Source organism: Ahaetulla prasina, chromosome 4, assembly GCF_028640845.1.
Source record: "Ahaetulla prasina isolate Xishuangbanna chromosome 4, ASM2864084v1, whole genome shotgun sequence".
In the NCBI taxonomy this organism is placed as follows: Eukaryota; Metazoa; Chordata; class Lepidosauria; order Squamata; family Colubridae; genus Ahaetulla; species Ahaetulla prasina.
This window is the reverse complement of record NC_080542.1, coordinates 3,530,001-3,552,899: the sequence shown is the minus strand read 5'-3', so window position 1 is coordinate 3,552,899 and position 22,899 is coordinate 3,530,001. Positions and strand designations below refer to the sequence as shown.

The 22,899-nt window shown below is 44.8% G+C and overlaps 1 protein-coding gene and 4 non-coding genes across 5 annotated transcripts in view; 2 read left to right on the top strand and 3 right to left on the bottom strand.

Moving 5' to 3' along the window:
* The window catches only part of HES7 (hes family bHLH transcription factor 7), a 38,539-nt gene that overhangs the window by 6,186 nt on the left and 9,454 nt on the right, over window positions 1-22,899 (top strand). The gene's annotated exons all lie outside the window — the stretch shown is intronic.
* On the bottom strand, window positions 4,722-4,803 carry TRNAS-CGA (transfer RNA serine (anticodon CGA)). The gene has a single exon. It is a non-coding gene; the product is annotated as a tRNA-Ser (tRNA).
* Window positions 13,629-13,699, bottom strand: TRNAG-GCC (transfer RNA glycine (anticodon GCC)). The gene has a single exon. It is a non-coding gene; the product is annotated as a tRNA-Gly (tRNA).
* On the top strand, window positions 18,557-18,627 carry TRNAG-GCC (transfer RNA glycine (anticodon GCC)). The gene has a single exon. It is a non-coding gene; the product is annotated as a tRNA-Gly (tRNA).
* Window positions 19,902-19,972, bottom strand: TRNAG-GCC (transfer RNA glycine (anticodon GCC)). Its single transcript has one exon. It is a non-coding gene; the product is annotated as a tRNA-Gly (tRNA).

Genomic DNA, 22,899 nt, shown 5'->3' with positions numbered 1-22,899 from the left:
AAGGAGGGAAGGAGGAGGAAGGAAGGAAGGAAAAAGAAAGAAAGAAAGAAAGGAGGGAGGGAACGAAGGAAGGAAAGAAAGGGAGAGAGGGAGAAAGAAGGAAAGAAGGAAGGAAAGAGGAAGGAAGGAAAGAGAAAGAAAGAAAGAAGGAAGGAAGGAAGGAAAGAAAGAAAGACAGATAGACAGACAGACAGAAGGATAGAAAGAAAGGAAGGAAGGAAGGAAGAAAGGAAGCAAGGAAGAAGAAAGGGAGGGAGGGAGGGAAGGAAGAAGGGGAGGAGGAAGGAAGGAAGGAAAAAGAAAGGAAAGAAGGAAGGAAGGAAGAAGGAGGAGGGAGGAAGGAAGGAAGGAGGGAGGGAGAAAGAAGGAAAGATGGCAGGAAAGAGGGAGGGAGGAAAGGAAGGAAGGAAGGAAGGAAAGAAAGAGAAAGAAAGGAGGGAGGGAGGGAGGGAGGGAAGGAAGGAAGGAAGGAAAAAGAAAGAAAGAAAGAAGAAAGAAAGAAAGAAAGAAAGGAGGGAGGGAAGGAAGGAAGGAAAGAAAGGGAGACAGGGAGAAAGAAGGAAAGAAGGAAGGAAAGAGGAAGGAAGGAAAGAGAAAGAAAGAAAGAAAGAAAGAAAGAAGGAAGGAAGGAAGGAAGGAAAGAAAGAAAGAAAGATAGACAGACAGACAGAAGGATAGAAAGAAAGAAAGAAAGAAAGAAAGGAAGGAAGGAAGGAAGGAGGGAGGGAGGGAGGGACGGAAGGAAGGAAAGAAAGAAAGAAATGGAGGGAAGGAGGAGGAAGGAAGGAAGGAAAAAGAAAGAAAAAAGAAGGAAGGAAAGAAAGAAAAGAAAAGAAAAGAAAAGAGAAAGAACTCTCCCCCCTCCTCCAGCCTTTTCCCATGCAGACATCAGGAGGATTGTGAGAAGGATTTGCAAAGCCGAGCTGTGAGTCCTCGACTTACGACCGCAAAGGAGCCCAGAATGTCCGTTGCTAAGCGAGACCGTTGCGAAGCGCCTTGTGCTCCATTTTACGACCTTTCTTGCAGAAGTAGTTTAAGCGGATCACTGCCGTCACTGAGTGAGTCACACGGTCGTGAAGCGAATCCAGCTTCCCCCTTGACCTTGCAGGCCAGAAGGTCGCAAAAGGAAATCGCCCGACCACCCTCCCCCCCTCGAATCCGGGGACACCCCGACCGTCGTAAATAGAGGCCGGTTGCCGACCCTCGGGATGCTACGACGGCCGTTAAGTGTGAAAAAAACAGTCCCCTTTTTCAGGGCTGTTGTAACTTTGAATGGTCATTAAACGAATGGGCGTAAGTGGAGGATTGCCTGTATCTTCTATCCATTCCCCTACCCACTGCCATGACCTTCCTTTCTCTCTTCTCCCCTCTCTTCTTTCCTTCCTTTTTCCCTCCCTCCCTCCTTCTCTCCTCTAGTCTCTTTCCCTCCCTCCCTCCCTTCTTCCCTCCCTCCTTCTAGTTCCCATCTCCATCCTTTCTCCATTCTTTCCATTCACCCACTTTCTTTCCTTCCTTCCTTCCTTCCTGCCTGCCTTCATTTTCCCTTTCCCTTCCTTCTTTCCTTCCTTCCTCTCTCCCTTCCTTCTCCTTCCCATCTCCTCTCTCCCTCCCTCCTTCTACTTCCTTCCTTCCTTCTTTCCTTCCTTCCTTCCCCTTTCCCTCTCTCCCTCCTTCCCTTCCTCCCTCTGTTCATTCCTTCCTTCCTCTTCTTCCCTCCTTCCTTCCTCCTCCTTCCCATCTCCTCTCTCCCTCCCTCCTTCTACTTCCTTCCTTCCTTCCTTCCTTCCTTCCTTCCTTCCTTCCTTCCTCTCTCCTCCTTCCTTCCTTCCTTCCTCCCTCTGTTCATTCCTTCCTTCCTTCCTTCCTCTTCTTCCTCCTTCCTTCCTCCTCCTTCCCATCTCCTCTCCCTCCTCCTTCTACTTCCTTCCTTCCTTCCTTCCTTCCTTCCTTCCTTCCTTCCCTCTCTCCCTCCTTCCTTCCTCCCTCTGTTCATTCCTTCCTTCCTCTTCTCTTCCTCCTTCCTTCCTCCTCCTTCCCATCTCCTCTCTCTCTCCTTCTACTTCCTTCCTTCCTTCTTCCTTCCTTCCTTCCTCTCTCCTCCTTCCTTCCTCCCTCTGTTCATTCCTTCCTTCCTCTTCTTCCTCCTTCCTTCCTCCTCCTTCCCATCTCCTCTCTCCTCCTTCTACTTCCTTCCTTCCTTTCTTCCTTCCTTTCCCTCCCTCCCCTTCCCTTCCTCCCTCTGTTCATTCCTTCCTTCCTCTTTCTCTTTCCCCTCCTTCCCTTCCTCCCTCCCTCCTTCCCATCTCCTCTCCCCCCCCCTCTCTCCTTCTACTTCCTTCCTTCCTTCCTTCCTTTCCTCCTCCCTCCTTCCTTCCTCCCTCTGTTCATTCCTTCCTTCCTCTTTCTCTTTCCCTCCTTCCTTCCTCCCTCCCTCCTTCCCATCTCCTCTCCCTCCTCTCTCCTTCTACTTCCTTCCTTCCTTCCTTCCCCTTTCCCTCCCTCCCTCCTTCCCTTCCTCCCTCTGTTCATTCCTTCCTTCCTCTTTCTCTTTCCCCTCCTTCCCTTCCTCCTCCTTCCCATCTCCTCTCTCCCTCTCTCCTTCTACTTCCTTCCTTCCTTCCTTTCCCTCACTCCCTCCTTCCCTCTGTTCATTCCTTCCTCTTCCTCCTTCCTCTCCTCCTCCTCCTCTCATTCCCATCTCCTCCCTCCCTCCCACCCTTCCTCTGTTCATTCCTTCCTTCCTCTTTTCTCTTTCCCTCCTTCCCTTCTTTCCTTTTCCTCCCCAGCCCTCCAAGGGGAACCCCCCCCCAGATGAACGATTTCATTTAGTGCAAATCAGATAATTCCTCCTGCGCCCCCCCCTCCCAAGTCCCCCCACCCTCAAAAGAGGCAGCCAGCTCAGGGGATCTGGATGCCCCTGGTAGGACTCCCCTCCTTAATTCCCTTTTTGCAAGGACATATTTCAGGCTCCAGCTCATCCCTCCGAGATCCCTGGACTCTCACATGGCACACAAAGCCAGGCAGATATTCCTAAAGCTTGGGGGGGAGGGGAGGGCACCACCAGGCAGACCCCTCCCTGCGGGCCAACAAAAGCTGCATCGGTTGCATTTCGGCCTGCGCAGGCAGGAGTCATAAGGCAACAGGGGCATCCAACAAAGCCTGTCTGTTTGGGAAGCTTTGAAATTCACCCGAGCGAGGAAGGGTGGGAAGAAGGGAGGGAGGGAGGGAGGGCAGGGGGTCTCCCCTTCCCCTCCCTCCCAGAGACCCCCATTAGGCGCGTGGCCAGCAGGCGGGGTGTGTGTGTGTATATGTACTCAATCTGCGATCGATCGACTGCAGGGTGTGAAGAGATCATCAAAGGCTGCTTTTGCAACTGGGCCATAAAGAGAGGACTGAAAGAGAGAGAGAGAGAGAAAGTGACTTTTTTCCCAAGGGAAAAACTTCTGCTCAGCTTCCCTTGAACATCTGGGTGTGTGTATGTGCTTGGTTGCCCCACAGCGCCGGGCCCTACCGTTCCCTTATTGTTCCCTTTCATTATATCAGGTTAATATAGTTGTTGCATACTTTTTGCTTATATATAACAACATATATATATGTTGTTGTTTTATGTCAATGTTTGCGTATACTGTTGTGACAAAATAAAATAAAATAAAACAAATAAAAATTTCAATTTCCAAAGGGAGTATTCTTTGGGGGCAGGAGATTCTGAGCATGTGCAGAGCGCGTGGAATTTCGTTCCGAGCCTGCTCCCTTGAGTACAGCACTAGTCAATCGATCGATCGATCAATCAATCAGGGATCGCTTTTTTCTTGTAAGTTTTGTAACCGTAAGAAAGAAAGGAGGAGGGAGAGAGGAGAAGAAGGGAGTGGAAGGGAGGAGAGGAGAAGAGGAGGGGAGAGGAGAGAGACAAGGAAGGAAGGAAGGAAGGAAGAAGGAAGGAAGGAAGGAAAGAAAGAAAGCAGGAAACAAGAGAAAAGAGGGAGGGAGGGAGGGAAGGAAGGAAAAAAAGAAAGAAAAGAATAAAAGAAGGAAAGGAAAGAGGAAGAAAGTGAAAAGGAAAGAAGGAAGGGAAAGGAAAGAGGAGGAAGGAAGAAGAAGAGCAGGAAAGGAAAGAAGAAAAATGAAAGGGAGGAAGGGAGGAAGGAAGGATGAAAAGAATAAAAGAAGAGAAGGAAAAGAAAGAAGGAAAAAGTGAAAAGGAAGGAAGGAAGGAAGGAAAGAGGGAGGAAAGTAAAGAAGAGAAGAGAAGGAAAGAAAGAAGAAAAATGAAAGAGAGGAAGAAAGGAAGAAAAGAAGAGAAGGGAAGAAAAAAAAGTGTAAAGGAAGGAAGGGAAAGGAAAGAGGGAGGAAAGTAAAGAAGAGAAGGAAAAGAAGAAAAAATGAAAGGGAGGAAGGAAGAAAAGAAAAAAAGGAGAAGAAAAGGAAAAAAGAAAAAAGGGAAAAGGAAGGAAGGGAAAGGAAAGGAAAGAGGGAGGAAATTAAAGAAGAGAAGGAAAGGAAAAAAAGAAAAAATGAAAGGGAGGAAGGAAGAAAAGAATAGAATAAAAGAATAAAAGGAAAGAAGGAAAGGAGAAGGAAAGGAAAGAAGAAAAAAGTGAAAAGGAAGAAGAAGAAAAGAGAAGAGAAGGAAAGAAGAAGAAGAAAAAATACGAAAGGGAAGGGAAGGAGGAAGGAGAAAGCCAAAGTTACAAAAAGAGAGAGGATCTTTCTTGGAAGCTTTGCGCTGTGAGCAGGATTCGAACCTGCGCAGGGAAACCCTATTGGATTTCGAGTCCAACGCCTTAACCACTCGGCCATCACAGCTGTCTAGGGACAAAAAAGGACACCTGAACCTACCCCTAATTCTGCACTCCTGTCTTCCTTTCCTGGCCCAACCTAGGGCAGGGGCTGCACGCATCTTACACGACAGGCCCCTGCGTGTGAAGGCTGAACACGCATACTCCGTAACACGCTAGCACAGGGGTCGGCAACCTTAAACACTCAAAAGAGCCGCAAAGGTCCTAACCGGAAGCCCCCGTTCAACTCTGGAGCCGACTGGAAGTCCAATTCCCCCACCATAGAGTCAATTGTGGAGCCGACCGGCGACAGGGAGCCGCAGCGGAGGGGGTCAAAGAGCCACATGCGGCTCCAGAGCCCCCGGTTGCTGACTCCTGCGCTAACAGGTCCGGAAGACGCCCTCCCCACAACTTTAGAGGGACCCCCTCCTCCATATAAAAAAAAATTTGAGAGGGGTTCGTTAGGATCCCACGCGCTCCTGCCATCTAAAACGAAGGCGCGTCGGACCGGGCCCTTGACGTCCTCGATGAGGTCTAGCCTCTTGGGGCACGACTTTCATCACACGCCTTCCGATTTCAGCTACCGAATTTCCCTTCCAGATGCAAGGAGATACACCGGTCTAACGCTGCCCAGGTGCAGAACGTAACATTAAAAAAATTAGGACATTAAATCAGTTGTGCCAGCAAGAGCCAAATACGATTCCCGAGTCAGCTAAAACTCATTTTGCTTGGAGTCAATATATTTTGGGGGCTAAATTGAGCAAGTAAATTGATTTGTAATCGATATGGACGGCGGAGGCCAAAAAATTCTCGCCGGAGTGTGGGGGAGGGAGGGACGCGTTCTTAACAGCTTGTTAAGTCTGAACTAAAATACAGTTATTGGTTGATTTGATCTAGAACCGTGATGGCGAACCTATGACACGCATGCCATAGGTGGCACGTGTAGCCATAGCTGGGGGCACGTGAGCTCAGCTCAGCTGATGTTCGGGCCTTCTGGGCCCACCAGAAGTAGGGAAACAGGCTGTTTTCTGCCTCCGGGGGGAGGGGAGTAGTGGGGACGGCCCATTTTTCTCTCTCCCCAGACTCCAGAGCCTTTCTAGGAGCCTGGGGAGGGTGAAAACAGCCTTCCCTACTCCTCCCCCCCACCTCCAGAGGCTGGGGAGAGCAAAAAGCGGGCCTTCCGGTCCCACCAGAAGTTGGCAACAAACGGGCCGTTTTCAGCCTCCGGAGGGCCTCTGGGGGTGGTGGGGAGGGCTGTTTTCGCCCTCCCCAGACTCCTAGAAAGGCTCTGGAGGCTGGGGACAGCAAAAAATGGGCCTACCATGCCATCGCATGCCAGGAGCAGGGGGAGCAGGGGAGGATCATGCGCGCATGCGCGGGGGCAAGGCGCATAGAATTATGGGTGTGGACATGCGCATGCGCGACCCCGCCCCCACTCTTGGCACGTTCTAACTATCAGGAGGTCTGCAGCCCTTGGACCAGTGGTGGTAATTCAGCGGGTTTGGGCCGGTTCGAGCGAACCGGTAGTGGCCCATCTGCCCCAGCACTATGCTGTCCTATTTAGCCATGGTTTCTAAACCGCACAAATGCGGAAGGCCGCCCGCATGTTTTTGGGGCGTGGTGTTTTTGGATCACATTTTTGTTGCGCGGAGAACCAAGTGGCAAACTTACTGAGTCCTTCGGGAGAAGGGCGGTATAGAAATTAAATTAAACTTAAACTTAAACGTGAATATCCACCTTTACCTTGGATCCATCAGTCGTGCAAAATACGGATTGTTCTCTGGATTAATTTTTACCTCAATGTGGATTATTTATCATCTATAATCTCTCTGTCCATCCATCCATCCATCCATCCAGACATCTGTTATCCTCTCACTCATCTATCTATCACCCATCCATCCATCTTTCTATGTAACTATGTGTCATCTCTCTCTCTCTCTATCGTCTATAATCATCTATATCCTATCTCTATCTATCTCTATTCTATCTGTCTGTCTGTCTATCTATCTATCTATCTATCTATCTATCTATCTATCTATCTATCTATCTATCATCTATCATCTATATCCTCTCTCTCTCTCTCTCTCTCATCTCTCATCTATATCCTATCTATGTATTATCTATCTATCTATCTATCTATCTATCTATCTATCTATCTATCTATCTATCTATCTATCTATCTATCTATATCCCCTCTCTCTCTCTTGTCTCTCATCTATATCCTACCTACCTACCTACCTACCTACCTACCTACCTACCTACCTACCTACCTATCTCTATCTATCTATCTATCTATCTATCTATCTATCTATCTATCTATCTATCTATCTATCTATCTATCATCTATGATCTATGATTATATCCTATCTCTCTCTCTATCTATCATCTATATGTATCTATCATCTATGATCTGTCATCTATATTCTCTCTCTCTCTCATCTGTTATCTATCTATCTATCTATCTATCTATCTATCTATCTATCTATCTATCATCCATCCATCCATTGTCCATCCATCCGTCCGTCCATCCATCCACCAATCCATCGTCCATCCGTCCATCCATCTATGTATTTATTTCTTAAGTGTCTTGCATCATCCGAAGAAGGTTTAGCAAAGTCAGGCTTGGGGCTTGGATGATTGTGTTAACCAAATGCTAAGATACTAAAGCTGTTGAGCCTCTAGAAAGAGTGCAGAGAAGAGCAGCAAAGATGATTAGGGAACTGAAGGCTAAAACATATGAAGAACGGTTGCAGGAACTGGGTATGTCTAATAGAATAAAATAGAATAGAATAGAATTTTTATTGGCTAAGTGTGATTGGATACACAAGGAATTTGTCTTGGTGCATATGCTCTCAGTGTACATAAAAGGAAAGATACCTTCATCAAGGTACAACATTTACAACACAATTGATGGTCAGTATATCGATATAAATCATAAGGATTGCCAGCAACAAGTTACAGTCATACAGTCATAAGTGGAAAGAGATTAATGAAAAGAAGGACTAGGGGTGACATGATAGCAGCCTTCCAGTATATGAGGGGCTGCCCCAAAGAAGAGGGAGTCAAGCTATTCTCCAAAGCACCTGAGGGTAGAACAAGAAGCAACGGATGGAATCTCATCCAGGAGAGAAACAACCTGGAATTAAGGAGAAACTTCCTAACAGGGAGGACAATTCACCAGGGGAACAGCTTGCCACCAGAAGTTGTAGGTGCTTCATCACTGGAGGTTTTTAAGAAGAGACTGGATGGTCACTTATCTGAAATAATATAGGTTCTCCTGCTTGAGTAGTGGGGGGGGGGGCTGGACTAGAAGACCTCCAAGGTCCCTTCCATCTCTATTCTGATTGATCGATTGATTGACTACCGGTACTCAAGAGAGCAGAATCGGATGGAAACCCATGCTCTCCGGACATGCTCCGAATCTCCAGCTTTTTCTAGGGTCCCTTCCAGTAGTGAAATCCATCATTTTTTTTTTACTACCGGTTCTGTGGGCGCGGCTTGGTGGGCATGGCAGGGGAAGGATACTGCCAAATCCCCATTCCCGCCCCACTCCAGGGGAAGGATACTGCCAAATCCCCATTCCCGCCCCACTCTGGGGCCAGCCAGAGGTGGTATTTGCCGGTTCTCCAAACTACTCAAAATTTCCGCTGCCGGTTCTCTAGAACCGGCTGGATTTCAGTCCTGGTCCCTTCCAACTTGGTTCTTCTGTGAACTCCGAAAAAGCCAGGAGGATCTTGGTTAAGCAGCTTCCTCCAGCCAAGGCGAGGACCCTCCGGCCAGCGATTGCAATTCCCCCCCCCTCCCCACAATGCCCAGCCATCTGAGAACGATAGGAGTTGTAGTCCTTGGCAGGAGGAAAGGAAGGTCTGAAGCTACGAGGGAGGGTCTGCCTCTCGTGGTCTACCTTTTGATCTGCGCCCACCTTTGAAGCCTCCGAAAAGGGCATTGATGGGGGTCACCCCTTAATTAAACGTCCAACGAGGCTTGACCGCCAGCCTCACCAGGGTCTCGCCCCGTTCCGGTGGGGCCTTTGTTCCTGGCTGGGCCGAGCCCCTCTCTTCGCCTCCCCTCCCCAATTTCATTAGGCACGCGTAGCTGCCCAACTCCTCCTCCTCCTCTCTCCCTCCCCTTCTCGCTTGGGCGAATTTCTCTGGTACCCAAAAGTTTGAACGTTGGGGGAAAGAGAACCCCAGGGCCCCCCAAAGCCCATCCTCCCCAGCCAGTTGGTTCTTTCTTCCCCCACTTCCAGGTCACCTCCTGGGGAGGGGGGTGGTCCCCCACCTGGACCATCTTCCCAGCCGTCCCTAGATGGGCTCAGCCGCTTGTTGGTTTCCCCTCTTAATTGGGGGGGGCAACTAAAGGTCACTTAGACAGCTCTCTCTCTCCCTTGATTTGATGCTCGCAGTCCCCCCACCTCACATTTCTGGGGCTGAGGAGGGAGCGGGGTCTCCTCTGGAGTTTCTATGAAGGTTTTTTTCCCCAAAACCTTCCAAGTAGTCGAGGTTTGGAAGCGTGCAGTTGGGACATGTTAGGGAATCGTCATCTTGACTTTTTTGACCTTCAAGGGGCGGATAGCCCTGCGGTTCAGCTCTTCAGCCAGTCCTGGCTCTCCCAGGTTGGAGCCCAGGGCTGGCTGGGTCACCCAGAACAGAGTGAAGAAGGGATGGGCCAGCCTCTTAAACAGGCTCGGTTCAAGCCGGGCCCGCCGAGATCCTGCCTTGCTCCCAGAAGCACGAAGCTGAAGCCTGAAGATGACGAATGAGACTTCGTCGAAACGTCGCCAAGACACTTCCAATTTTACGTGGGAGAAAACCCGAATAACCAAAGACCTACATACAAACACCTGCGAAAGCCTCAGAAAACAAATATATATATGTGTCGTGAAGGTTTTTTTCCCCAAAACCTTCCAAGTAGTCGAGGTTTGGAAGCGTGCAGTTGGGACATGTTAGGGAATCGTCATCTTGACTTTTTTGACCTTCAAGGGGCGGATAGCCCTGCGGTTCAGCTCTTCAGCCAGTCCTGGCTCTCCCAGGTTGGAGCCCAGGGCTGGCTGGGTCACCCAGAACAGAGTGAAGAAGGGATGGGCCAGCCTCTTAAACAGGCTCGGTTCAAGCCGGGCCCGCCGAGATCCTGCCTTGCTCCCAGAAGCACGAAGCTGAAGCCTGAAGATGACGAATGAGACTTCGTCGAAACGTCGCCAAGACACTTCCAATTTTACACGGGAGAAAACCCGAACAACCAAAGACCTATATATATATATATATATATATATATATATATATATATATATATATATATATATATATATATATATATATTTCATGATATGTTTTTCTTTTTTTACTATGACAATGTTTATGTATACTGTTGTGACAAAATTAAATTAAAAAACAGAACAAAACCCTAAGCCTTTTCAGACAAATGTTGTTCAATCTCTTCTTAAAAACCTCCAGTGTTGGAGCATTCACAATTTCTGAAACCAAATACATTTATTGCTTATTTATGAAACATTTTGAAGGTGCTAAAATGATAAAGCAGATGTGTTATATACCACAACTCTCTCTCTCTTCCCCCCTCCCTCTGTCTGTCTGTCTGTCTATCTATCTATCTATCTATCTATCTATCTATCTATCTATCTATCTATCCATCCATCCATCCATTATTTATCTATTCGTTATCTGTCCATCTAACTTTGTCAGTCTGCCTGTCTCTATCTGCTGGTGTGTCTGTGTATCTGTCCGTCCGTCCATCCATCCATCCATTATCCGTCTGTCTATCCGTCCGTCCATTCATCTATTCATTGATCAAGTGAACTTCCCCTCCCCTCCAATTTAAACTGCCCACCTGGCTCCCAGAATGACGTCAATCAGTCATCATTTCATTTCATCCACTCGCACCGATGACGTGACCAAGAATACCAGGGACCCCTCCCCAGAAAAAAAGAAAGAAAAAAGAAAGAGCGAGAGAGAGAGAAAGAAAGAAAGAAAGAAGAAAGAAAGAGAAAGAAAGAAAGAAAAAAGAAAGAAAGAAAAGGAAGGAAGAAAGAAAGAAAAGAAAGAAAGAAAAAAGAGCAAAAGAAAGAAAAAAGAGAGAAAGAAAGAAAGAGAAAGAAAGAAAGGGAAAGGAAGAAGGAAGGAAGGAAGGAAAGAAAAAATGAAAGAGAGAGAAAGAAAGAAAGGAAAGAAAGAAAGAAAAAAGAAAGAGAGAGAGAGAAAGAAAGAAAGAAAAAAGAAAGAGAAAGGGAAAGAAAGGGAAAGAAAGAAGGAAGGAAGGAAGGAAAGAAAGAAAGAAAGAAAGAAGAAAAGAAAGAAGAAGAAGAAAGGAAGAATGAAAAGAAAGAAGAAAAGAAGAAAAAGAAAGAAAAGAAAGAAGGAAGGAAGGAAGGAAAGAAAGAATGAAAGAGAGAGAAAGAAAGGAAAGAAGAAGAAGAAAGAGAGAGAGAAAGAAGAAGAAAAAGAAAGAGAAAGGAAAGAAAGAAGGAAGGAAGGAAGGAAAGAAGAAGAAAGGAAAGAAGAAAAAGAAAAGAGAGAGAGAGAGAAAGAAGAAAAGAAAGAAGAAAAGAAAAGAAAGAAGAAAGGAAAGAAGAAAGAAGGAAGGAAGGAAGGAAGGAAAGAAGAAGAAGAAGAAGAAGAAGAAGAAGAAGAAGAAGAAGAAAGAGGGTCGATGGTCCCAGAGTTCATCATCACAGAAGCTTGGGGGGGGGCTGTGGTGGGGGGCTGGAGGGGGGGGGCTGGAAAGAGGAGAGATGCTGAGATGACCCTGGCTGCGTGTCCTAGTGGGTGGGGCACCTCTCCCCAGGTAGCCTCCCCCCCTCCCGCTTCTCCTAAGCCTCCCTTTTCTTGCAGATGTGTGTATGTGTGTGTTACACGCCCCCATTTGCTGAAGTGGGATCTGGAGCAGCCCCACTTGTGAATTTTCACCCCCCACAGACACACCCACCCCAAAAACGAGGCATAACCAGAGCCCCGTTTGGCCCCTGGTTCCCACGGGCAGAGAAGGAGCGGTGGGAGCCCTGAAACTTAAGGGTACCAAAAGTTGGTGGGGGCGTGTTTTAGAAACTCCCTGGGGGTGGGGGAGAGGTCAGGAGGGAGGGGAGGGTCCTGTTGCCAAGCCCAAGGGCAAGGAAATCTCCTCCTTTCCTCCTGACCCCAGGGGCGGCTTTGGAGGGTGGTGGGTAAGAATAGAATAGAATAGAATAGAATTTTTATTGGCCAAGTGTGATTGGACACACAAGGAATTTGTCTTGGTGCATAGGCTCTCAGTGTACATAAAAGAAAAGTTACCTTCATCAAGATACAACATTTACAACACAATTGATGATCAATATAGCAATATAAATCATAAGGATTGCCAGCAACAAAGTTACAGTCATACAGTCATAAATGGAAAGAGATTGGTGATGGGAACGATGAGAAGATTAATAGTAGTGCAGATTCAGTATATAGTCTGACAGTGTTGAGGGAATTATTTGTTTAGCAGAGTGATGGCCTTCGGGAAAAAAACTCTTCTTGTGTCTAGTTGTTCTGGTGTGCAGTGCTCTATAGCGTCGTTTTGAGGGTAGGGGTTGAAACAGTTTATGTCCAGGATGCGAGGGATCTGCAAATATTTAAATGTGCAAATAAATAAAATGTATATAATAAATAAAAAATGTATATAAATAAATAATAAATAAATAAAATGTATATAAATAAATAAATAAATAAATAAATATGCAAATAAATAAAATGGAGGACCCAGATGGTTGGGGGGGCCAGAGGCTGACTCTGTAAACCGCTTAGAGGGCTGGAAAGCAGGATATAAGTCTTAAGTGCTATTGCTTGGGAAGGAGGGAAGGAAGGAAGGAAGGAAGGAAGGAAGGAAGGAAGGAAGGAAGGAAGGAAGGAAGGAAGGAAGATGAGAAGGAAAGGACAGTAAGGGGAAGGGAAGGAAAAAGGGCCAGTAGAAAGGAAGGAAGGAAGGAAGGAAGGAAGGAAGGAAGGAGGGAAGGAAGGAAGGAAGGAAGGAAGGAAGGAAGGAAGGAAGGAAGGAAGATGAGAAGGAAAGGACAGTAAGGGGAAGGAAAAGGGCCAGTAGAAGGAAGGAAGAAGAAGGAAGGAAGGAAGGAAGGAAGGAAGGAAGGAAGGAAGGAAAGAAGATGAGAAGGAAAGGACAGTAAGGGGAAGGGAAGGAAAAAGGGCCAGTAGAAAGGAAGGAAGGAAGGAAGGAAGGAAGGAAGGAAGGAAGGAAGGAAGGAAGGAAGGAAGGAAGGAAGGAAGGAAGGAAGATGAGAAGGAAAGGACAGTAAGGGGAAGGGAAGGAAAAAGGGCCAGTAGAAAGGAAGGAAGGAAGGAAGGAAGGAAGGAAGGAAGGAAGGAAGGAAGGAAGGAAGGAAGGAAGGAAAATGAGAAGGAAGGAAGCAAGCCATAATGACACAGTGGTTAGAATGCAGTATTGCAGGCTAATTCTGCCCACTGCCAGGAGTTCGATCCTGACTGGCTGAAGGTCGACTCAGCCTTCCGTCCTTCCGAGGTGGGTAAAACGAGGACCCAGATGGTTGGTGGGGGGGCAAGAGGCTGACTCTGTAAACTGCTTAGAGAGGGCTGTAAAAGCCCTGGGAAGCGGGATATAAGTCTATGGGCTATTGCTACTTGCAGCAGTGGTGGCCAGCTGTTTCGCTCCCACGTCGAGGGGGTCGCAAAGCGGAGAAGCCTCCGCTCTCCCAGCTCTTAAGAAAACTCCTGGGGGGGGGATTCTTAAGCGATGGGAGGGGGAGGGAGAAAAAACAACAGGTGCCTCCATTGCAGCAAATTAAACAGTCCTGACAACAATGAGACAAGTCACAACATATAGAAGAAGAAGGAAAAAAGACTATGTTGCATTGGCCGGGAATCGAACCCGGGCCTCCCGCGTGGCAGGCGAGAATTCTACCACTGAACCACCAATGCGCTGCAAAACAGCTGGATTTTCCTCTTCAAATCCTGTGCAGTTGCAACACAAAGAGCCAGGCCCGCTGTTGCACCACAAATTCACCAGGAAACTCTTCCTTCCTTCCTTCCTTCCTTCCTTCCTTCCTTCCTTCCTTCCTCCCTCCCTCCCTCCCTCCCTTCCATCTTCCTCTTTCAGTCTTCCTTTTTTCCTTTCTCTCTCTCTTTTCTTCTTCCCTCTTTCTTTCTTCCCTTTCTTCCTTCTTCCTTTCTTTCCTTCCTCCATCTTCCATCCTCCATCCAGCCACCCTTTTCCTTCTTCCCTTTCTCTCTCTCCTTCTTCCTGTCTCTCTCTTTCCTTCTCTCCTGCCTTCATTCCTCCTCCTCTTCCCTTCCTCCTATCCTTTCTGTTTCACTCCTTCCATCCTTCCTTCCTTCCTTCCTTCCTTTCTCTTTCTCTACCTACCTACCTACTTTTATCTATCTATCTATCTATCTATCTATCTATCTATCTATCTATCTATCTATCTATCTATCTATCTATCTATCTATTTACCTATCTCTATATTATCTATCTACCTATCTACCTGAATTATTTGTTTCTCTATCTATATTATCAATCTATCATCTATATCCTATCTATCTATTTCTTCTATCATTTATCTTTATTATCTGTTTATCTATCTATATCTTATCAATTATCATATCTATCTATCTATCTATCTATCTATCTATCTATCTATCTATCTATCTATCTATCTATCTCTATATTATCTATCTACCTACCTTTATTATGTTTTTATCTATCTATATCATCAATCTATGATCTATATCTATCCATCCATCCATCTTATCTATCTATCTATCTATCTATCTATCTATCTATCTATCTATCTATCTATCTATCTATCTGTATTATCTGTTTATTTATCATATATCTATATTATCAATCCATAATCTCTTATCTATCTATCTATCTATCTATCTATCTATCTATCTATCTATCTATCCACCCATCCATCCATCCATCCATCTTCTATCATCTCTCTCTTCTATATCATCTATATCTATCTATCTATCCATCCATCTATCTTATCTATCTTATCCATCTATCTATCTATCTATCTATCTATCTATCTATCTATCTATCTATCTATCTATCTATCTATTTCTATATTATCTATCTACCTATCTACTTTTATTATTTCTTTATCTATCTATATTATCAATGATCTATATCTATCCATCATCTTGTCTGTCTGTCTGTCTATCTATCTATCTGTATCTATCTATCTGTATTATCTGTTTATCTATCTATTTATCTATCTATTTATATCTATATTATCAATCCATAATCTCTTATCCATCCATCCATCCATCCACCCATCCATTTATCCATTTATCCATCTTCTATCATCTCTCTCTTCTTTATCATCTCTATCTATCTATCTATCTATCTATCTATCTATCTATCTATCTGTCTGTCTGTCTGTCTGTCTGTCTGTCTGTCTGTCTGTCTTCCCAGGTGGCAAATGGAGGAGTGGGGGGGGGAGACAGAAAATGTGTGGGGGGGAACGCAGCTGCCTTCGCACGATCCGATCCGCTGACCTGCCAAGTGGCCGAGGGCATTTGGCACGAGCCTGTGACGCCCATCCCCTTCCTGACCCGCAAAGGCCCCGGGGCGCCTTGCCCAGATCCTGAGCTCCGCTAGAGAGAGAGACGGAGTCAAAACTTTACCCGTGGGAAGAAGAAGAAGAAGTTTCCTGGGTGTGAAGCTTTGACACCTGGGCATTTGGGGTGGATGGGCGGCTGATCGCAACACCCGCCCCTTTCGCCCTGAGGTGTCCCTGGCAGGTGCCAAGCAGGGGTGGGTGGGTCATGCCCATGGGGGTGGGGATCCCAAGCCGCGAACCAAAGGCCTTTCTGGGCGTGGAGTGTGTGTGTGAATGGAGGTCTTTTTCAGGCTTCAAGCCCATTCCCCAGCATTTTTGCCTAGCCATGAGTGTTTCTTAGGGACTAGCGCCTTAAGAAGGCCGTGGCTCATGTAGAAAAGGGCAGGTGAGACAGACCTCACCAGGGGTGGAGGTGGGAGAGGGGGAGGAAGGGGGGGGGGAATTGCCCAGATAGTCCGGAGGAAAGGAGTAGCCGACTAGGGCTCAAGCTGGTGGTCTGTAATGGAAAGCAAAGAAACAGATCGGGAGCATTGCATGAGGAAAGAAAGAAAGAAAGAAAGAAAGAAAGAAAGAAAGAAAGAAAGAAAGAAAGAAAGAAAGAAAGAAAATAGACGAAAGAAGGGAAGAAAGAAAGAAAGAAAGAAAGAAAGAAAGAAAGAAAGAAAGAAAGAAAGAGAAAGAAGTTAGGAAGGAAAAGAGAAAGAGAAGGAAGGAGAGAGAGAAAGGAAGGAAGAGAGAGAGAAGGAAGGAGGAGAGAGAAAGGGAGGGAGGAGAAAGGGAAGAGAGAGGGAGAAAGGAAGTTAAGAAGGGGGGAAAGAGAACAACAGAAGGAAGGAGGGAGAGAGAGAGAAAGGGAAGAATGAAAGAAGGGGGAGGGAGGGAGAAAAAAAGGAAAGGAAGGAAGGAAGGAAAAAGGGAGAAGGAAGGAGGGAGAGAAAGGGAAGAATGAAGGGAGGGAGGAGGGAAGGAAGGAAGAGAAAGGAAGGAAGGAAAAGAAGAGAAGAGAAGGAAGGAGGAAGAAAGAAAGACAGAAAGAAAGAAAGAGAAAGAAAAAAAGAGGGGAGGAGAAAGGGAAGAGGGATGGGGAAAGGAAGGAAGTTAAGAAGGGGAAAAAAAGAGAACAACAGAAGGAAGGAGAGAGAGAGAAAGGGAAGAATGAGGGGAGGGAGGGAGAAAGGAAAGAAGGAAGAAGTTAGGAAGGAAAAAAGGGAGAAGGAAGAAGGGAGAGAGAAAAAGAAAGGGAAAACGGAAGGAAGGAAGGAATAGAATAGAATAGAATTTTTTATTGGCCAAGTGTGATTGGACACACAAGGAATTTGTCTTTGGTGCATATGCTCTCAGTGTACATAAAAGAAAAGATACCTTCATCAAGGTACAACATTTACAACACAATTGATGATCAATATATCAATTAGGCGTTAGGCATTCTGTACTAGCTCAGGAACACTCTCGCCACCCTGGCAGCATTTACAACAGTGAGTTTTCCCCGCGTTCTTCGAAACTTGGGTGGGTGGGTGGGGGGCCTGGGGGTTGGCCTGGTCTGGGGGGGCTGTCCCCCGAGAACGGGACTTGTACTCCTTCACGCCCCCCCCCTTTCCCCCCCTCTTTCCCTCCCTTCTTCCCCTCCAACAAATGTGCCAGGATCTACCTGCCTCCCCCCCTCCCTCCCTCGTGCCCCCTGGGAGACCCTGGGAAAGTCTTCCACACGCCCTGGTGTCAAAAGCCCCAGTCCTTTGATGGCCCCTGCCCCCCAAGGGGGGGAAGCTTCGCACCTCGCTGGGAGCGCTCACACGAGCTCTTCACACGCCCCCCCCTCCTCCCGAGACCCTCCAGTTTGGCCAACTGGACAGCTGGACCAGGGTGTGTGTGTGTGTGTGTCGGATCGCACACGCCTGTGAGATGCACTCGAATCCCAAGGGCCGGGATGCGAGACCCAGAGGTGGCCCAGCGGTTGGGCTAGCTTCGGCGCCTTCTGCACATGCTCAGAGGCACGCATTTTGCATCCTTCCTCCGGCTTTCTTCGATCTGTAAACAGTTTTTGATGGATCCACCGTTCCCCCCCACCCCCACCCCCATCCCCGGGCCCAGATTATCATTGTCTCTTTGACAATTGTTCCTCTTCCCATTTTTTATTTTTTTTTAGGCTGCATAGAAATTTGGTTTCTATTCACAACGGTCGATCGATCGAACGTTATTTGTTCTTTATTAAAAGGAACCCCCCCAAAAAAGAGAGTTTTCAATATCCAGTTTCGAATATTTGAAGTATTTGTAAATACTTGTTTAGTTTGTTGTAAATGTTGTACCTTGATGAACGTATCTTTTCTTTTATGTACACTGAGAGCATATGCACCAAGACAAATTCCTTGTGTGTCCAATCACACTTGGCCAATAAAATTCTATTCTATTCTATTCTATTCTATTCTATTCTATTCTATTCTATTCTATTCTATTCTATTCTATTTTTCCCCTGCCCAGGTACAGATAGGAGGTTTAGAAATCGAATTTTACAAAAAAATATAAAATGTTAAAGAAAGCTATAGCTACAGGTCCGTCCTCGAGTTACGACCCCCCCATTGAGCCCTAAAAGTCACGTTTGCCCAGCGAAACGTTTCTTTAAAAGTGAGTTCGGCTCCGTTTTACGACTTTCCTTGCCGCCTGTTGTTAAGCGAATCTTTGTGTTTGTTAAATGAGCCGCACGGTCATTAAGCGAATCCATCTCTCCCCCCCCACCCATGGACTTTGCTCGTCAGACGCAAAAGGGAATCACGTGACCCCAGGACACTGCGACCGTCATAAATATGAGTCAGGGGCCAAGCTGTCTGAATTTTGACCAGGCGAACGCAGGGAGGCTGCGACGGTCGTAAGGGTGAAACACAGTCCTAAGTTTACTTTTTTCCTAGTGCCATTGGTCACTAAAGGAACTGTCGTAAGTCGAGGACTTTGTCAACCTTAGCAGCTTGAAGATCCGTGGACTTCAACTCCCGGAATTCTGGGCCGTCGTGTGGACACATCTCCAAGTTGCTGAGGTTGACAAACACTGGTTTAGAGCATGTGCAGAGAGCAGGCCAGGTCTCTTTTATACAGTAAGATATACGAAGGGAATATTTGAAAATTTAAATGGTTATGATATTTTCAATTTCCCTATCTTGGCCATCCGCTGCCTTCCTTATGCCATCAAAGCAGACGTCCAGCTGTTTTTAACGGCGCATTGGTGGTTCAGTGGTAGAATTCTCGCCTGCCACGCGGGAGGCCCGGGTTCAATTCCCGGCCAATGCAACAAACGTTTTTGCTGCTCTTTAACAAAGTCACAGGTTTTCCTTCCATTCTCTTCGTGCATTTGCATGCTATATAGTTGCTTCCCTTTCCACTTCCTTCAATTGATCAATTTGTACAATAAACATACAAAAAACACCTATTTTTTTAATTCTAAATTCTATTCCATTCCATTCCATTCCATATTTTCTTTTCTTTTCTCTTCTTTCTGTTCTCTTGTGTTCCGTTCCATATTTTCTATTCTATTCTATTCTACTCTATTTCTATTCCATATTTTCTATTCTATTCTATTCTATTCTATTCTATTCTATTCTATTCTACTCTACTCTACTCTACTCTACTCTACTCTACTCTACTCTACTCTATTCTATTCTATTCTATTCTATTCTATTCTATTCTATTCTATTCCACATTCCAGTTTCTATTCTATTCTATTCTATTCTATTCTATTCTATTCTACTCTACTCTACTCTACTCTACTCTACCCTACCCTACCCTACCCTACCCTACCCTACCCTATCCTATCCTATCCTATCCTATCCTATCCTATCCTATCCTATTCTATTCCATATTTTCTATTCCATTCCATTCCATTCCATTCCATTCTACTCTACTCTACTCTACTCTACTCTACTCTACTCTACTCTACTCTACTCTACTCTACTCTATTCTATTCTATTCTATTCCATATTTTCTATTCTATTCTATTCTATTCTATTCTATTCTATTCTATTCTATTCTATTCCATATTTTCTATTCTATTCTATTCTATTCTATTCTATTCTATTCTATTCCATATTTTCTATTCTATTCTATTCTATTCTATTCTATTCTATTCTATTCTATTCTACTCTACTCTACTCTACTCTACTCTACTCTACCCTACCCTACCCTACCCTATCCTATCCTATCCTATCCTATCCTATTCTATTCCATATTTTCTATTCCATTCCATTCCATTCCATTCCATTCTACTCTACTCTACTCTACTCTACTCTACTCTACTCTACTCTACTCTACTCTACTCTATTCTATTCTATTCTATTCCATATTTTCTATTCCATTCCATTCCATTCCATTCCATTCTTTCTATTCTATCCTACTCTGTGAGTCGATTTGGAGGGAAACAAGGCAGATAGGCAAATAAAATCCCCTTTTCTGGCAAAATGTTGGGGTTTTTTTAAAGGAAAAAAAATGCACCCGCTTAAACTCTGGCAAAATATTTTTTTTTCCAGAGAAAAGTACACACAGAGCAAAAAAAAAAAACAAAAACCAGTTGCATTGGCCGGGAATCGAACCCGGGCCTCCCGCGTGGCAGGCGAGAATTCTACCACTGAACCACCAATGCATCTGCTGAAAACGGTTTGCATGACTCAGTCTTTTATCTGCTGCTTCAACCTGTTTATTTATTTGGCCTCTCTCTGATTTACTGTATATAGCTGCCCATCTTACAAACTCTTGTCTCCTTTTCCCTCTCTCCCCCACCCCCAATCTTGAAAAGGGGCTTAAGTTTCCTTCTCATTTCAATTCCGGATGACTTTTCCCCCTGCAGTTTCCTTGACTACACTAGAAAAGCCAAATGCTGTCTGCCCCTCTCAATTCCCGATAGAAAAGAATATAGAATATAGAATAGAATAGAATAGAATAGAAAATATGGAATGGAATAGAAAGGAAAGGAATGAAATGGAATAGAAGAAATAGAATGGAATGGAATGGAATAAAATAGAAGAGAAGAGAATATAAAATATGGAATGGAATGGAAAGGAAAGGAATGGAATGGAATAGAATAGAATAGAATAGATTGGAATAGAAAATATGGAATGGAATAGAATAAAATATATGGAATGGAAGGGAAGGGAAGAAAGGAATAGAAAATATGGAATGTAACTGAATAGAATAGAATAAAATATATGGAATGTAACTGAATAGAATAGAATAAAATATATGGAAGGGAAGGGAAGGGAAGGGAAAGGAATAGAAAATACATAAAAGAAAAGATACGTTCATCAAGGTACAACATTTACAACACAATTGAATAGAATAGAATAGAATAGAATAGAATAGAATAGAATAGAATAGAATAGAAGGAATGGAATGGAATGGAACGGAACGGAACGGAACGAAATAGAATAGAATAAATAGAGAATATAGTAGAAAATAGAATAGAACAGAATGGAATGGAATGGAATTTAATGGAACAGAATAGAATAAATAGAGAATAAAATAGAAAAATAGAATAGAATGGAATAGAATAGAAAATATGGAATGGAATAAAATAGAATAGAATAAAATATATGGAATGGAATGGAATGGAATGGACTGGATTGGATTGGAATAGAATAGAATAGAATAGAATAGAATAGAATAGAAAATATGGAATGGAATGGAATAGAATAAAATATATGGAATGGATTGGAATAGAATAGAATAGAATAGAATAGAATAGAATAGAATAGAATAGAATAGAATAGAATTCTTTATTGGCCAAGTGTGATTGGACACACAAGGAATTTGCCTTCAGTGCATAAGCACTCAGTGTACATAAAAAATACTTTCGCCAAGAATCACAAGTTACAACACTTAGGGATAGTCAAAGGATCCTAAATAAGCAACCAAATCGTACTAGGAAACTAAACAACGCAATACAAATCGTAAAGATGCCAGCAACGAAGTTGTCGCCCTAAGTAGAAAAAGAGATAGATAATAGGAAAGATGAGAAGACTAATAGTTATACAATCTTAGTAAATTGTTTGACAATGTTGTGAGAGTGAGTTGTTTAGCAGAGGGATGGCATGCTGGGGTGTGGGGGGGGAGGAGACTGTCCTTGTGTCTGGTTGTTCTGGTGTGCAATGCCAGAAGCGTGAAACACCGTCCTAAGTCGCTTTTTTTACTTAGCGGCCGTTGTAACTTCGAACAGTTGCTAAATGAATGTTTAGGTGGAAGACTCCCTGTAGAAAAAGAATGGCTACTTAGCCTGGCTGAAAGATTTCAAGTTAAGCGGGCTAGAAGGAAGGGAAGGAGGAGAGAAAAGAAAGAACTTTCTTTCTGTCTTTCTTTCTTTCTTTCTTTCTTTCTTTCTTTCTTTCTTTCTTTTTTTCTGTCTTTCTTTCTTTCGCTGTCTGTCTTTATGTCCTTCTCTTTCTCTTTTTTTTTGTCCTCTCTCTTATTCTCCCTCCCTCCCCCTCTCTCTTTCTCTGTTTTCGTTCTTTTGTTCGGTCTTTCTATCTTTCCTTCCTTTCTTCCCTCTCTTTCTTTCTTTCACTCTTTTCTTCTTTCCGTCTTTCCTTCCTCTCTTCCCTCTCTCCTTTCCTCCCTCCCTCTCTTGTTTTGTTCTTTTGTCCTCTCTTTCTGTCTTTCCTTCCTTTCTTCCCACCCTCTCCCCTTTCTTTCCCTTTCATTCTTTCTGTCTTTCCTTCCTTTCTTCCCTCTCTCCTTTCCTCCCTCCCTCCCTCTCTTTCTCGTGTTTTGTTCTTTTTTCCTTTCTTTCTTTCTGTCTTTCCTTCCTTTCCTCCCACCCTCTCTTTCTCTTTCTTTCATTCCTTTGTTCTTTCTTTCTGTCTTTCCTTCCTTCCCTCTACCCCTCTCTTTTTCATTCTTTTCTTCTTTCTGTCTTTCCTTCCTTTTTCCCTCCCTCCGTCCCCCCTCTCTCTTTCCTTCTTTCTGTCTTTCCTTCTTTCCTTCCCTCTCCATCTCCCTCTCTCTTTCTCTTTCATTCTTTTCTTCTTTCTATCTTTCCTTCCTTTTTTCCCTCCCCCCACCCTCTCTTTTATTCTTTCCTTCTTTCTGTCTTTCCTTCCTTCCCTCTCCCTCTCTTTCTCTCTCTTTCATTCTTTTCTTCTTTCTGTCTTTCCTTCCTTCTTTCCTTCAGCCCAGTGCTTGGAGGGAAGGAAAGAAGGAAAGAAAGAGAGGGGGAGGGAGGGAGAAAAAAGGGAAGGAAAGACAGAAAGAAGAAAAGAATGAAAGAGAGAGCGGGGGAGAGGGAAAGAAGGAAAGACAGAAAGATAGAAAGACAGACAGAAAGATGCAGCAGCTGCCAAAAAAGCCAACACAGTTCTGGGCTGCATAAACGGAGGGATAGAATCAAGATCACGTGAAGTGTTAATACCACTTTATAATGCCTTGGTAAGGCCACACTTGGAATATTACATCCAGTTTTGGTTGCCACAATGTAAAAAAGATGTTGAGACTCTAGAAAGAGTGCAGAGAAGAGCAACAAAGATGATTAGGGGACTGGAGGCTAAAACATATGAAGAACGGTTGCAGGAACTGGGTATG